This window comes from Clarias gariepinus, chromosome 13, assembly GCF_024256425.1.
Source record: "Clarias gariepinus isolate MV-2021 ecotype Netherlands chromosome 13, CGAR_prim_01v2, whole genome shotgun sequence".
NCBI classification, from domain to species: Eukaryota; Metazoa; Chordata; class Actinopteri; order Siluriformes; family Clariidae; genus Clarias; species Clarias gariepinus.
This window is the reverse complement of record NC_071112.1, coordinates 12483966-12496840: the sequence shown is the minus strand read 5'-3', so window position 1 is coordinate 12496840 and position 12875 is coordinate 12483966.

The window sequence follows — 12875 nt, the reverse complement described above, 5'->3', positions numbered from 1 at the left end:
ATTTTTATAAGATCTGGTGACCCCCAGAAGTAAAAAGCAAGACGACAGCATTTAAAGTTCTCATTCAGACTCTTTGACAGCTGCTATCTGATTTCAAACTCAACTGATTAGGGTTACGTCTGCTTCACTATGGCATGCAGCTATCCAGTTACACGATCAAGGCATGACATTCACTGTGTGAGACAATCACACTTACAGCTAGCGAGGTTTTAGACAGCTTTAGGGAAACTGAATGGTTGCTTAAAGACAAACAGGCTCCTTATAACACGATCAAAGGCAAATAAAATATATTTATGGTTTATTAAAGTTGAGGTGTCAGTTTGTAACGGACAGAAAAAGAAAAAAGCCAAATGTTAGCCAAAATTCAGCCATAGCACCATTTAATGGCTTTTCTCAGATAGCCACAACCAATATTATACTATGTCTGTAAAAGCTAAACAGAATTTAAGCATCAATAAAACATTTCCTTAAAAGATAGATGAGTGCACTATACGTTTACTTTTATACCCTTTAAAGAGAAATTTAATGAAGACTTGTGTTTATACAGAAAATGTTTTGTCCCGACTGTAAAAAGTAACTACTAAACTACTATGAACATAAAGCAGGCAGAGATCCATAGGCATCACCTTTAACAATGACTTCAAGTGTACTTCTTTCTCCTTATACTATATAATACTACATTTACGCTCCCATTTATACCGTCTTGCCTTTTAAGGGATAAATCTTTAATAGGAGTATAAAAGAATTCATTGAAAGGTGACAAGATAAACTGTGTATTTTCTTTTTCACATAATCAATGCTTGTAACACAAAAATAAAAATATGTCTGTAGCATAAACATGTCTGAATTGAATGCCTGGCGTATTTGACAATTTTAATGCCGTCATACATATCACTGTCAAACATATCCCATAATCCTGTGCATTTCTTCCTTCTGAAAAGAATGGTGGCAAAAACAGAGGAGACCAAAGTGGATAAATATTGTAACAATTTTTATTTTATTTTGGTTTTATTTCTAGTGAGAAATATAACTAGAAATAGTTATAATAATAGATATACTGGTTTCGTCACAGAATATTAATTTTATCTCCACCAACAGGAAAAGCTTATGTCTCGACTAACAGACTTTTAAGGTTAATGGCCGTTTTCATACTGTATGTTTGTAACGTAGCAATATGATGATATGTGCCGCCTCCCATGCCCATTACAAAGCATTTCCATACAAAAATCCTTATATATTTCAAAGCATTATTACTATAAGGCATTTCACAGGTTCGGTCCTGAACTCAGGTTACTGCCTGATGTATGTGGAGTTTCTGTATGTGTTCTTTCAGTGTGTGCGCTGGTTTCCTCCTGAGTCTCAAGTTTCCTCCAAAAAGCACGTCTGTTAGTGGACTCCAAATTGCTCCTGGATGTGAACGAGTTTGTTCATGCTGACCGGCGACAGATCCAAATCAAACCTGACCAGGATAAATCGGTTCCTAATGATGGATCAAGGACTAACAGAATAGGCAGTGAGGCATCAAAGCAGCTGCTTTCTGTTTTGTACACACTTGATATATTCTTCTTGGGCACTGGCCAGACGTTAGGAACAGCATATTGACACGTGTTTAAGGTTTGTTGCTGTACGCATGCTGAGAACTGTGGAATGTGTAAGTTCGCTCTGTCTACACAGACTAACTGCAGGGCCAAGACTGTAAGCGAGGCTCCCAGCACACTTCACTAACTGCATGTCTGCGCATCATTCCTTTGAAAAGTTTGTCAGTGTGACAGCGTCACAGGGGTTTTTGACGCCGTCTGTCATGCTCAAAATCACGCCTGCTTCTGTCGCCGTCAGTTCTTATCACCACTCATTCCTTAAGTTTGTGCTTGCAAATATTCTGCCAAATATTACCACCTCCCTCCCCCATCCGGGAGAGAATATGAAAGTGTGAAATAAGCTCTTTCTCTCAGTTTTATCTAGGAGTCATCCTTCATCCCAGTGCTCAAACATTCAGGATTTTCATCAGTCACTCAAACAGGAAAAAAAAAAAGAAGAAGAAAAAGAAGAAGAAGAAGCGCATTAATGTTTTTGATGTTCATCTTCTCGAATATGAACCAGCATGACAACCTTAGCGCTCTGATTCTTTTAATATCTCCCAGAATTATTTCATTTCACCTCGGGTTAAATGGTACTGTCAGAACATGACTGCATGTGAATTTGCTGCATGCTGGAAACAATGATGAGGGGATGCGGGGGAGGCGTACGTGTGTGCTTTAATTGCATTACAAGACAAACATTTAGGAGCATAATACAAAATAGCAGAGGCACGATTTTACAGAGCGCAGCCGCATAAAAACACAGTGCCTCAGATCCATTTTGGCATATCCATCACAATGCCCTATCAGCGAGGTGCAGAGTAACCTGATTTAAGGCTGATTAATTGGATTTGTGGGAGGGACACAGAAGGGTGGAGGGGCTCCCAGACAAAAACAAAAGCCCGAGATTAATCGCTCGCCCGCGCCATAACGCTGCTTAGAAAAGCCAGTCTTGAAACAGTTCTTCGATGAAGAAACGATTGCACGATTCGCGCATAACTTGCTGCCACCGGCGATGCTTTCCCTCCAACTCGGCTTGTCAGGTGTAATCATTTTGTTCAGCTTAATGTTTTATGCAAATGCACTCGGGGGTAAGGTTTAGGGTGCTGCTGGGGTGGAGGATTTGTTGTGTAGCGTGTGTTGTTTTTTTCAAGTGCTCAAAAAATATTTGCACTTCTCTGAACGTTGCCCTGATTATTTCCTGCTTGCATCTGTGGGGTTTTGTCTTTGCTGCATGTGCGTGTCTCCGGTGGGGATCACTGAGTGTGTGGCACATCACAAAACCACCAGCAGCATAGCTTCCGAAACCCACTGGAGAAAAGAGTGAAGTACAGGACTACAGCATATCTGAACACTCTCTTCCTTTATTATGCACACCTTATTGGATGCACGCTTCAGTCAGGTGCCATCAGACATGTGTAATAACTAATTTATTAACAGTAATAGCTACATAAATATTCTTTGGGAAAATCAAACAGCAGAAATAACAGTTTTACTTAATAATACTGCTATGGTATAGAGAATAATATAACCAGGCAGGCTTAAGCTGCCCACTCATGACCATGCATTCAATTGCTATTTCTCTAAATTCTAAGCAGGTATTAAGCACAAACAATGTGGCGGAACAAGGACTATCAAATCCCCCATTCGGAACACATTTGAACATTAATGAGCCTGTAAACCTGTGATTCTGCAGGAGCTACCTGACACTTTAAACAGACCCATTAACTTTTTTTACAAGCTTTATTGCAAATCCAGTGGTGTCTAAAAGTCAGAAGTCTGAAACCACTATTGAAAACACTACTATTTTGAATTATTTCATAAATTAGTACAACATTTCATTACAAATTATACAATATTAATGACGCAAACAATGTGTGTATACACTTGAATATCAAACTTTTGTATTATTTAACAATTGTTTTTGTTTTTTTCTTTAATAACAGTGTGTACTCGATCTGGCATGGACACCTCACGTTAGTGCAAAACCTTATAAACCATTTTAGACCAAATCCATCAGAGTTTTCTCTAAACAAAAACTTCAATAGAAGAGAAAACTGTTACTATTAAAAACCATCAACTAAATAAAAAACTTCAACAAAATCTGACCTTTTGTACAAAAGAGGCAAAACAGGCTCAATGTCACTAATTTGTTTACATTTAAATAGGCACTTAGAAATACAATGCAAAATCTTAAATATTAAATATTCAAGATTTTATTTTTACATTTATTTTTTGTTTACATTTTTTTTGAGAGAGAGATTGCTAACTGGCATGCACATTTTGGACATAATCTTTGGTATCTGCTCATTCTAAACATTTTATTAATATATTTTAAATTATGACTATATTTATATTATAAACTTAAATATTATTTGACACATAAACTTGGAAAAAAGGACACCAAAAGTTGCATGCATTTATTCAGAGACCTTTCTCTACATCAGGCTACAAGCATTATTTTATTCATGCTTTGTTTTAATTCATGTGTTTTATTTACACAACGTGATTAAAGGAAGCATTTGAAAATTTAAAATATGATACTTTTTGTCCTAAAGTATTATGTATAATAAAATTTATATTTAAAACAAACAAACAAACAAACAAAAAATGATCCTGACAGCCCTATACAGAACTGGCCTACAAAAATCCTGCAAACTAAGCTTTCATATTATTCATATTCACTCCACTCCACATAAATAAGAAAGGTAATCACCCAGAAAAATCAATGCAGAGGAAAAGTAGAGGCACGGAGCATGCGTGACATAGCCCCAGGTCCCTACAGTGAACACCTGCCTTTTTGGACTTTTATTGGTCTATATCTTTTTTTATAGTTAATCGTCATCATCATCATCAGAGGACATCTATAATCCAAGAAAAATGTCAGCACTGAGGAAGCCAGCGAGCTACTGGAGGTAGTCCTCGCCTGAGGTTTTGTTTTTTTCTCCCTCCTCATACCAGCCTTAATTTGCTGCCAGATGCAATAAAGGGATGTAGCCGATGGAGGGAGGGCGACTTTCTTATCTACAGAGTGATATTCTCTGCCTGGGTCTTTTATCACCTTTAAAACCCAGCACACTTTAATGCAGTGCACTGAGCCTTATTGAGCTGGAGCTAAACGATTCTCTTCCCGCTGCCCCCCTTTTCACTCTGCCAAAGCAAGAGCCTTTAAAGTACTTTTTTGCAGCTCAGTCTGACAGTTTAAAATTATTTATCATTATTTCATCTTAACCGGCGATGATGTTGCCAGGCAGTTATGGGAAATTAAGCCGTGAAATGAGTCTTCGAAAACGGCCAGGTGCAAAAAAAGGCGTCACCTCTGACTGTGTGGAATATGGTGCATTTGCCCTGTGACAGAACGCCAGAGCCAAACTACTTTAAAAGGACCACAAGAAAACAAAAGTCGTTGTGAAGAGAAAGGCAGGATTAAAAGATCTGCAGGAGAGCGATGTTCCTGAGCTGATATTTAGAACTTCATTTATGCCATTATAACCTTTACATTTCCTCACAGTACTCTAAAAGACACCAGGTTAAAGAAGCCTATTCAGGGGAAACGAGACAAAACAACCTCAAAGACAAAACAACCTCAGCAAAAAAAAAACTCTGAAAAAAGAGGTAAAGCACAACATAAATAAACTGTATATTTGATTTTTCTGAATAAACTCTGAATTAACTTTCTGATAAACTTTCTGAATTACTATCTGTAACACCATTTCAAGCTCTAGTTCAATTCACAGGTTTATATTAATGCACTTGTTTTAAATTGAATTATCATTTTAAATACTGACCCTCCAGGACATAAAGCCTACAACCTAATAAACACCAGGTCTCATATTAAACGAATAAAACAAGCATGTTGTTATGAAAAAAAACTATTTAAAAAAATTGATGTGGTGTTTTTTTTTTCCTGCACTAAGAATGTAATAAGTCTGAAACCCAGAGCACATTTTGTGGTGTCTTGATAAAAAGTCAAGTCACAATTTTGTCTCAATAACATCACACGAGAAAAAAATTATTAGATATAACAGAATGTAATACATAAAAGATATAATATATAATAATGAAAAATAGTTTAAAGTGATAATGGAAACTTACCTTCGACATTCATAAATTAAAGAAAAAAAAACTAATCTATTTTTTCTGTTTAGCACTTATATAATGTGGACATTTTGGTAAGGCACATTAACAGAAAAACAGAAATCTGGATAATATATATTATCCCTAATAAACAAGTAAAAAGCTAACTGAGATGACATGAGGAAGAAACCCTGAGAGGAATCAGCGTGAAAATGGACCCATCCTCATTTGGGTGATACAGAATATTGGGTCTGTAAATAAATCCTGTCTTGCAGTCCTCTTGGCTGAGGTTAGCAAATATTGATTGATGGAGACTTTGGGAAAAAAACTGTTTATATAGTATAGTATATAGTATAATCCTTCGGAATTGCTGTGGTATAAGCAAAAAAAAAAAAAAAAGAAAAGAAAATTCTGCATTTGACATTACAGTAAAACTACTGGGGGTCACTGATTATGTCGTAAAGTTTTGTTCCTTCCTCACTCACACAGAATAAACGCACGCTATATGTTAATTTTCCTTACATCAAAATTCATGTCATAAAATGTGTATTAGAATTTTCCAACCTCCTCCTTTTTCATAAGACTAATGCAGAAAATAATTTTTCGTGAGCAATAATGATGTGAGGATGTGGAGCTCAAATGTGCGCGTAGGCCTATTTCATATTTAGCTCTGATCACGATGACAATTAGGCAACAATGCTTCACACAAAAGAAACATTTCATTAAAATATTAGAACCACACAAGCTGCTGATTATTCCCCTGGGAGTATGACAAAAGAGGGAAAGGAGAAAATAACAAAGGATGCAATTAAAACCTTTTTTTTTATTTTTTTTTAGATATATTTGTGAGGCAGTGTCTGTCCCTCTCATTAGGAACTGGATTGGGTTTTCGCTAAGCTGAATTCCATTACGATGACCTTTACTCATTACTTCAGCGTTACAGCATGAGACTCATTCCTCTTCTCTAATCATAATGAGGAGGCCAATATACAGACTAATATATAATCTGATCAGGAGCCTCAGTGTGCAATTAAAGAGACCTTTTTAAAGTTCACCTCCATTACAGGCTTGAAGCACTGTGAATGACGCAGTGGCTGGAACTTAATAACAAACACGCAGACGTTAATTATTGCCTGTGTTTGTGTGGCTCAAACGGTTTTGAATTTTTCGAGATATGCTCCCCAGTTGTGACTCTGACACGCTCGTAGTAAAACATATCTTAGCTAATTTAGTTAATTTAGCTGAAATCATAGGCAGGTGAGCTAGCTTAAAACGTAAGGTGACATGTTTGTGAGTTGCACTAGAAAGTGCAAAGAAAAGGCACTTATTACTCTGTCAGAAAAGTTGTGGTACAATTCCTGCACACGTCTGATAGAAAATGATTTCAAATTACAGGGGTGTCATGCAATGGACATTTTTCACTGTCATGATTTACTGATACAGGATTTATTATGCAGACTCTTACACCTGGCTTCAGCACTGTTTCAACATTAATGACAGTGAAGAATATAAGATATGAGCAGACCACTGTACTTGAACTGTAATCGCAACAAGAGCAGAGATTATCAACACAGCTAAATCCACAGCAGAAGCAATGTGGCCTAAATTACGGATGGTAAAAAAAAAACACACAAAAAAAAAAACTGATGATCCCGAGGGTTTGTGTTTTTTATGTTTTATGATATGTTAATATAGCCTGGCATTTTAGCCAGCAAAGCACGCTTAACATAATTCTATCAAAATATCTAAATAATAGTCTATTTAAAAGAACAAAAAAATAGATGTCACATCTACTTAATAATAGCCAGCTCCTTCGAGTACCAAGTAAAAAGAAGGTTTTCAATTGGCTCACAATATTAAAGCTCATGAATTCACCTACAGTAAATGATGTCAAAGTAAAGTGGACAGATTATAAATGCTACGAATATACCACAGAAGCCTGCACCTTTGCATATCTATTAGAGGTGCTATATAAATAAACACTATTACAGTATCATTCATAAATGCTGAAGCTGTCCTAGGAACAATGTGGAAGGGTCAGGAACATGCTCTGAATGGGTATGTATGGGATGAGATGTCCAATAATAATAATAATAATAATAATAATAATTATTATTATTATTATCATCGTCATCATAATAAATGATATTAGACAAAAGTTTTTTTTCTGTCTGGTCAATAAAAGTATGGAAAAATACACCAATGAAATCACCAAGATACAGGAAGTTCAGAAACTTGTCTTACTCGGCAATGTTCCTCTATTAGGCAGGACTCTATTCATCAAATAAATGCACCACATTCTCATGGTTGCCTTAAGTCCAAGGGAAAGGCTCGGGTCCACGAGTGAACAGAGTAGGACATTCAGGAAAATTATTATTAATAATAATTATGTTAATAATAATAATAATAATAATAATAATAATCTTTTCCAAAGTAAATATGGTTAAGCATGTCTAAACCAAGGAACTAAGGACTATACTGATTGCAGTTTTGATATTTTCATCTAAGCATTTACTGTAAACACTAAATACAGTATAGGGGCTTTATATAGTACACCCTTAAGCATTAAAATACTACGATTGAAAAAAGGGCCGACCTCTTTTCACCACAATCGTTTCAAACAAGCTTTGAAGCTGGGGGGCCTGCTGAGGGCACAAATGCTTTTAATCAAAATGTCTTCATGCCACACAGGCTCCTTTCACGATGGCCAGGCATACATCAACACGAGATTCAGGCATTTCTTTGACAGCGAGCAATATTAATATCCAACTAAAATTATGGTAATAATTAAATTTAATAGATTCATTCCCACGCAGATTTCGCTCTCATACACACTGCTGTGTCACTACAACAAAAGTAAAAGTCACTTTTATATAACACAGAGATCCGTCCCTCCATACTGTACATTTGTGATAGTATGAAAGCCTTGACGCAGGAGCAGTGAGCTCCTTTGCTGTGTTTACGGTGCAAGAAATGAGACAAAACTGTGACCAAATTCCTCACACTTCCTCCTTTCCACACCTCATGGGCCAGTGGGTTTGGGTCGGTCAGCGCCACTGCTCTGTGGAACTTTGGCCATGTGCCTATTCACCCCTCCACAGGTGTTTCCCATTGCTGACTCGTATTCTCTTCTCACACACACACACACACACACACACACACACTGAAGAGCAACATTGTTTTAAGTGTGAGGAGTGCAGGCCCCCTGCAGCAGGCACTGACAGGCCCAGAAGCCCATGTTTATCTGTATGCATAAAACCACACTGCACTGTCTACTCTACACAGACACAAGGGACGGCACATGGTTTAAGCATTACTGCCATTTTTTAGGGGTTGGAAAGAACTTCGTCTGGTCCTTGACAACTTAAATGGGCATGGCTGAAGAGGCAACTATGTGAACAGAGCACTTTTACGGATTGCCTATAAAACCTCTCTCGAGCTATTTTTTTTCCTGCTTTATCCTAGTCATTGTCACGGTAGAGCCTGAACGTATCCCGGCCATGGAGCAGGAACACACCCGAAATGGAATCCCAGTCCATCTCAGGGCAATACACACACATATACAGTACATAAACAAACACATTCACACATTCATTTACACCTGGGGCCATACAGAGTAGCATGGTTTGGAGAGGTGGAAGGAAACCAGAGAACCTGAAGAAAAACCCACTGGGAGAAAATGCAAAATGGCCATGCTGACACAGACAGTAAACATACCGAAAACTTACTCCAAATCATGCTGCTTTAAGCTTCAGCACTGAGGTATTTCTATAGTCAAATGGAATTTCACTGCTATTGTCACTTACATGTGAAATCTCAGAAACCCTCTATTTACTCTTACTATTGTGTAAACTACAGATGAGTGACAAGTAAAAGGAAAAGGCAACATTAAGCGTCTTACTAAGGTATTCAATGCACACTGTTATTACACATGCAATGGACCTTGGCACAGATTCTACAAGTGAGCCCAATCCGTGCCAGAAAAATGCCACCTGCAGCAAAAAAAAAAAAAAGACTTTTGAACTTCTCACTGTGGAGGACTTGTTGACAACACGGTGAGGAATGACTCATATGTGGGTTTTGCAGCACTGAATTCTCAAATATTCCAAGTGCACTGAAGCCTTACTGTAATATGCTTCACTATGTCGCTGTAGACAAGTTCCTCTTGCTGACCAGCCTGATCTCAGTTCATCCTACATTAACATGGCTCATACGATTTAAAACCACAATGTCCACTTCTATTTCCTGTCTTTCTCATAGATATACAGCTATCACTTCAATGTTTCTATTTAAGCACAGCCAACTAAGCTATCCGTACCACAAAAATGAACCCGATTTAAAATTGCTGCGTGATGCAGACTAGTCTCACTCAGAATCTTACACACGCTACTGATTGTGGTTGGAGGTTAATTGCTTAATTATATAATTCCACATCAGTGTTGTTGCATTCTTAAATGCTCCTGGTGAGAAGGTGTTGATTAAATTAAACTATATTAATGGACTCATCTAATACTAATCTAATTACTGTTTCCACAGGAAGAACCCATTCGAAGCAAATTTTATGGTGAACAATCCATAACTTCAGGCTTATAATAAATGGATAAACAGACATAAAAAAATATATAATGATGTAATAATTTTTGTAAGGATACTCTTGTATCAGCGTTTTTTGTAATAGTCATTAAGTTTTCCGATACAAGAGAGTCTTCAAGACAGGACCTTCCATGTTCTCAGTAAAATTTGATACTTAAGTACTTTCACCACAAATTTTAATCCATTCAACAGAGAGGAGAAAAGAGAAAATGGGGAGAGCATTACTGTTTATAGCTGCAATAATGCAAGGGATGACTTATCTCACAGATGTTCTAAAACATTAAACGTAACTGTAAGCAGTTAAAAAGTATAAATGTTGCATTCATTAATAAATAATGAATAGCTGTCAGTATTTGTTGGCAAATCCATGTGGTGTAAAAGGAATAAATACTGTAGAACAACTAAGATTGATGAGAAAGTACTATAAGACCAACACCGTTTCCTGGGTGGCAATTTGTCCCAAATTGTGCAAAGTCACACCGTAAGGACAGATGTACTAAACAAATTCTGTCTACCAAAAGGTATACAAATAGCAAGATTTATTACTGAAAAAAATTGACAGCATGAAAAAAATATATGGAATGTTTAAAATTAGTCACGATGATAATGACTGTTATACAATCTATGACAGAACATAGTGAAAATGTGTAGTTTGTAAGCATACTATTTTTAGTTGGGTTTTTTTTTTTATCCTAGTGATGAAAAGTAATTATAGCAAAAATATACTAATATACTAACCAATGAAAACTTCTTTCACTGTTTATTTCCACAAGAGGTGAATGCCGCCTTAGAACATACGGATAACATAACCCACAATCATACATGTAAAACAAAAGCACCTATACCAATAATCAAGTAAAGGCCAGACACTGGCTAATGGCACATCAGAATGATATCATTGTTTTCTCTGCAGTTTGGGAGGATCATTAGTTCACCTCTGAATGCCTATAATGTGGGTAATTGCGGGACAGCTGCTTCCTTGCTCCAACGGTGTCAAAGATACAAGGATCCACTGTAGGCGGTCTGCTCCTGTTTTAGCCACCTACCTTTCAAGTGCACTCACAACATATAGGCAGCACCTCTGACACGGCAGTGAAAGAAGGAGCGTCTGACTGAGATTGCTCAGTAATTCTGGCCACATGATTGACTTTATGATCGCTTTAGAAGCGCAACCAGTCGTTATGCTTTCAACCCATGCCAAAAGTTTCCTGTGAGAAAGTGATGGGGAATTAGGAAGGGAGGGGTTGAGGTAAATGGGGGTGGGCTGGGGATTGCATTCAAGCACTCTGTTCAAGAGCGAGTAAAGCCATTCCTTCGTAGACCCTCCTTCGTATACTTTTAATGGAACGGAATTATTGGCCTGGGTGGAAAGCAACCACTGTCTTGGTTTAAAGCACCATACGTTGACAGGAGTGACACGGCCATTTTCCCCTGCTCCATTAGTGCAGAGAAGGGCCAGCCCTAGTGCTCTTAAAAGGCCTGGGCAGGAACGCAAGCGTGTCGCCTCTTCCTTCACCATTATCCTCTGATGGCTGTTATTTTCATATTGACAAATTGGTAAAACTGTCATGCTAGTCATACTACATGTCATAGTAGCATTTTATATGTTCTGTATGGAGAAAAAGTCTGCTGTGTATGTATTAAATTATAAAAGCACCCTGACAACATGGCTGCATATTAAACCTTATATCAGCTGGTTATCTTTAAGGTTGTAAAAGACAAAAATAGGATTACTTACTTCCCGTAAACAAATCTTTAATTTGATACACGATGAATCACTTATTGCTGATTGATGTGGTTTCTTTCTTTTTTTTTTTAATAATCACTTACAGTAAATTCATTTATACTTGTTTGATCCCCTAAAATGAAAAGTAATTAGACAAAAATGGTGCATAAACACTTTCAGTGTGCAGATCTTGACATCTGGTTGACGGCTTGCTTTCATTTATAAAGAAATCAGACAAGGGGGATTTCGGGGACTCTGAAAGACCGACAGTGAAAGTCTCTGCTGGTTTACATGCAGGCTTTGGAGAGTAATAGCACATCTTTCAGCAGGAAAACTCCACAACTCTAGGCTTCTGTCAGAAAAAAGGAGAAGGGAAAGCTCTGCTCCATGGAGAGTACCGAGATGCACCGGGATATTTGGATCTACAGGGCTTGTGTGTAGGCTTGCATATGTCCATGTATGCATGTTTGAGAATTGGGTACTCATCACCAGATGCTTTCATAGCAGCACATCATTAAAGTTCCCTCTTCGAAAAAAAGAAAGACATTGTTCTTCTGTAGCTATCTGCTATTTCTATTTTCTTCTACTTTCTTCCTGGCACATGTGTTGGCAAGCGAGACTTCTTTTTTCAGCACAACTCCACTGGCTCTCTGACAGCACAGCAGCTCCAGAGATGCGCATTCTGCTACTGTCTAAAGGGACCCAGCCTCTCTTTCATAAATCCCTCAAACATGTCTACAGCATTTCTAGACGACATCATTAATGTTGCACTGAAAACGCCAGCGCCGGTCCAAAGCGAAGCTCAGGAGCGCCACAGAGCCTTTTGAAACTGTACATCAGTGGATGACGGTTTGGCAAACCCATAGCCTTCACAGGCTCTTATAGCAACTGGAAAAGCTGGG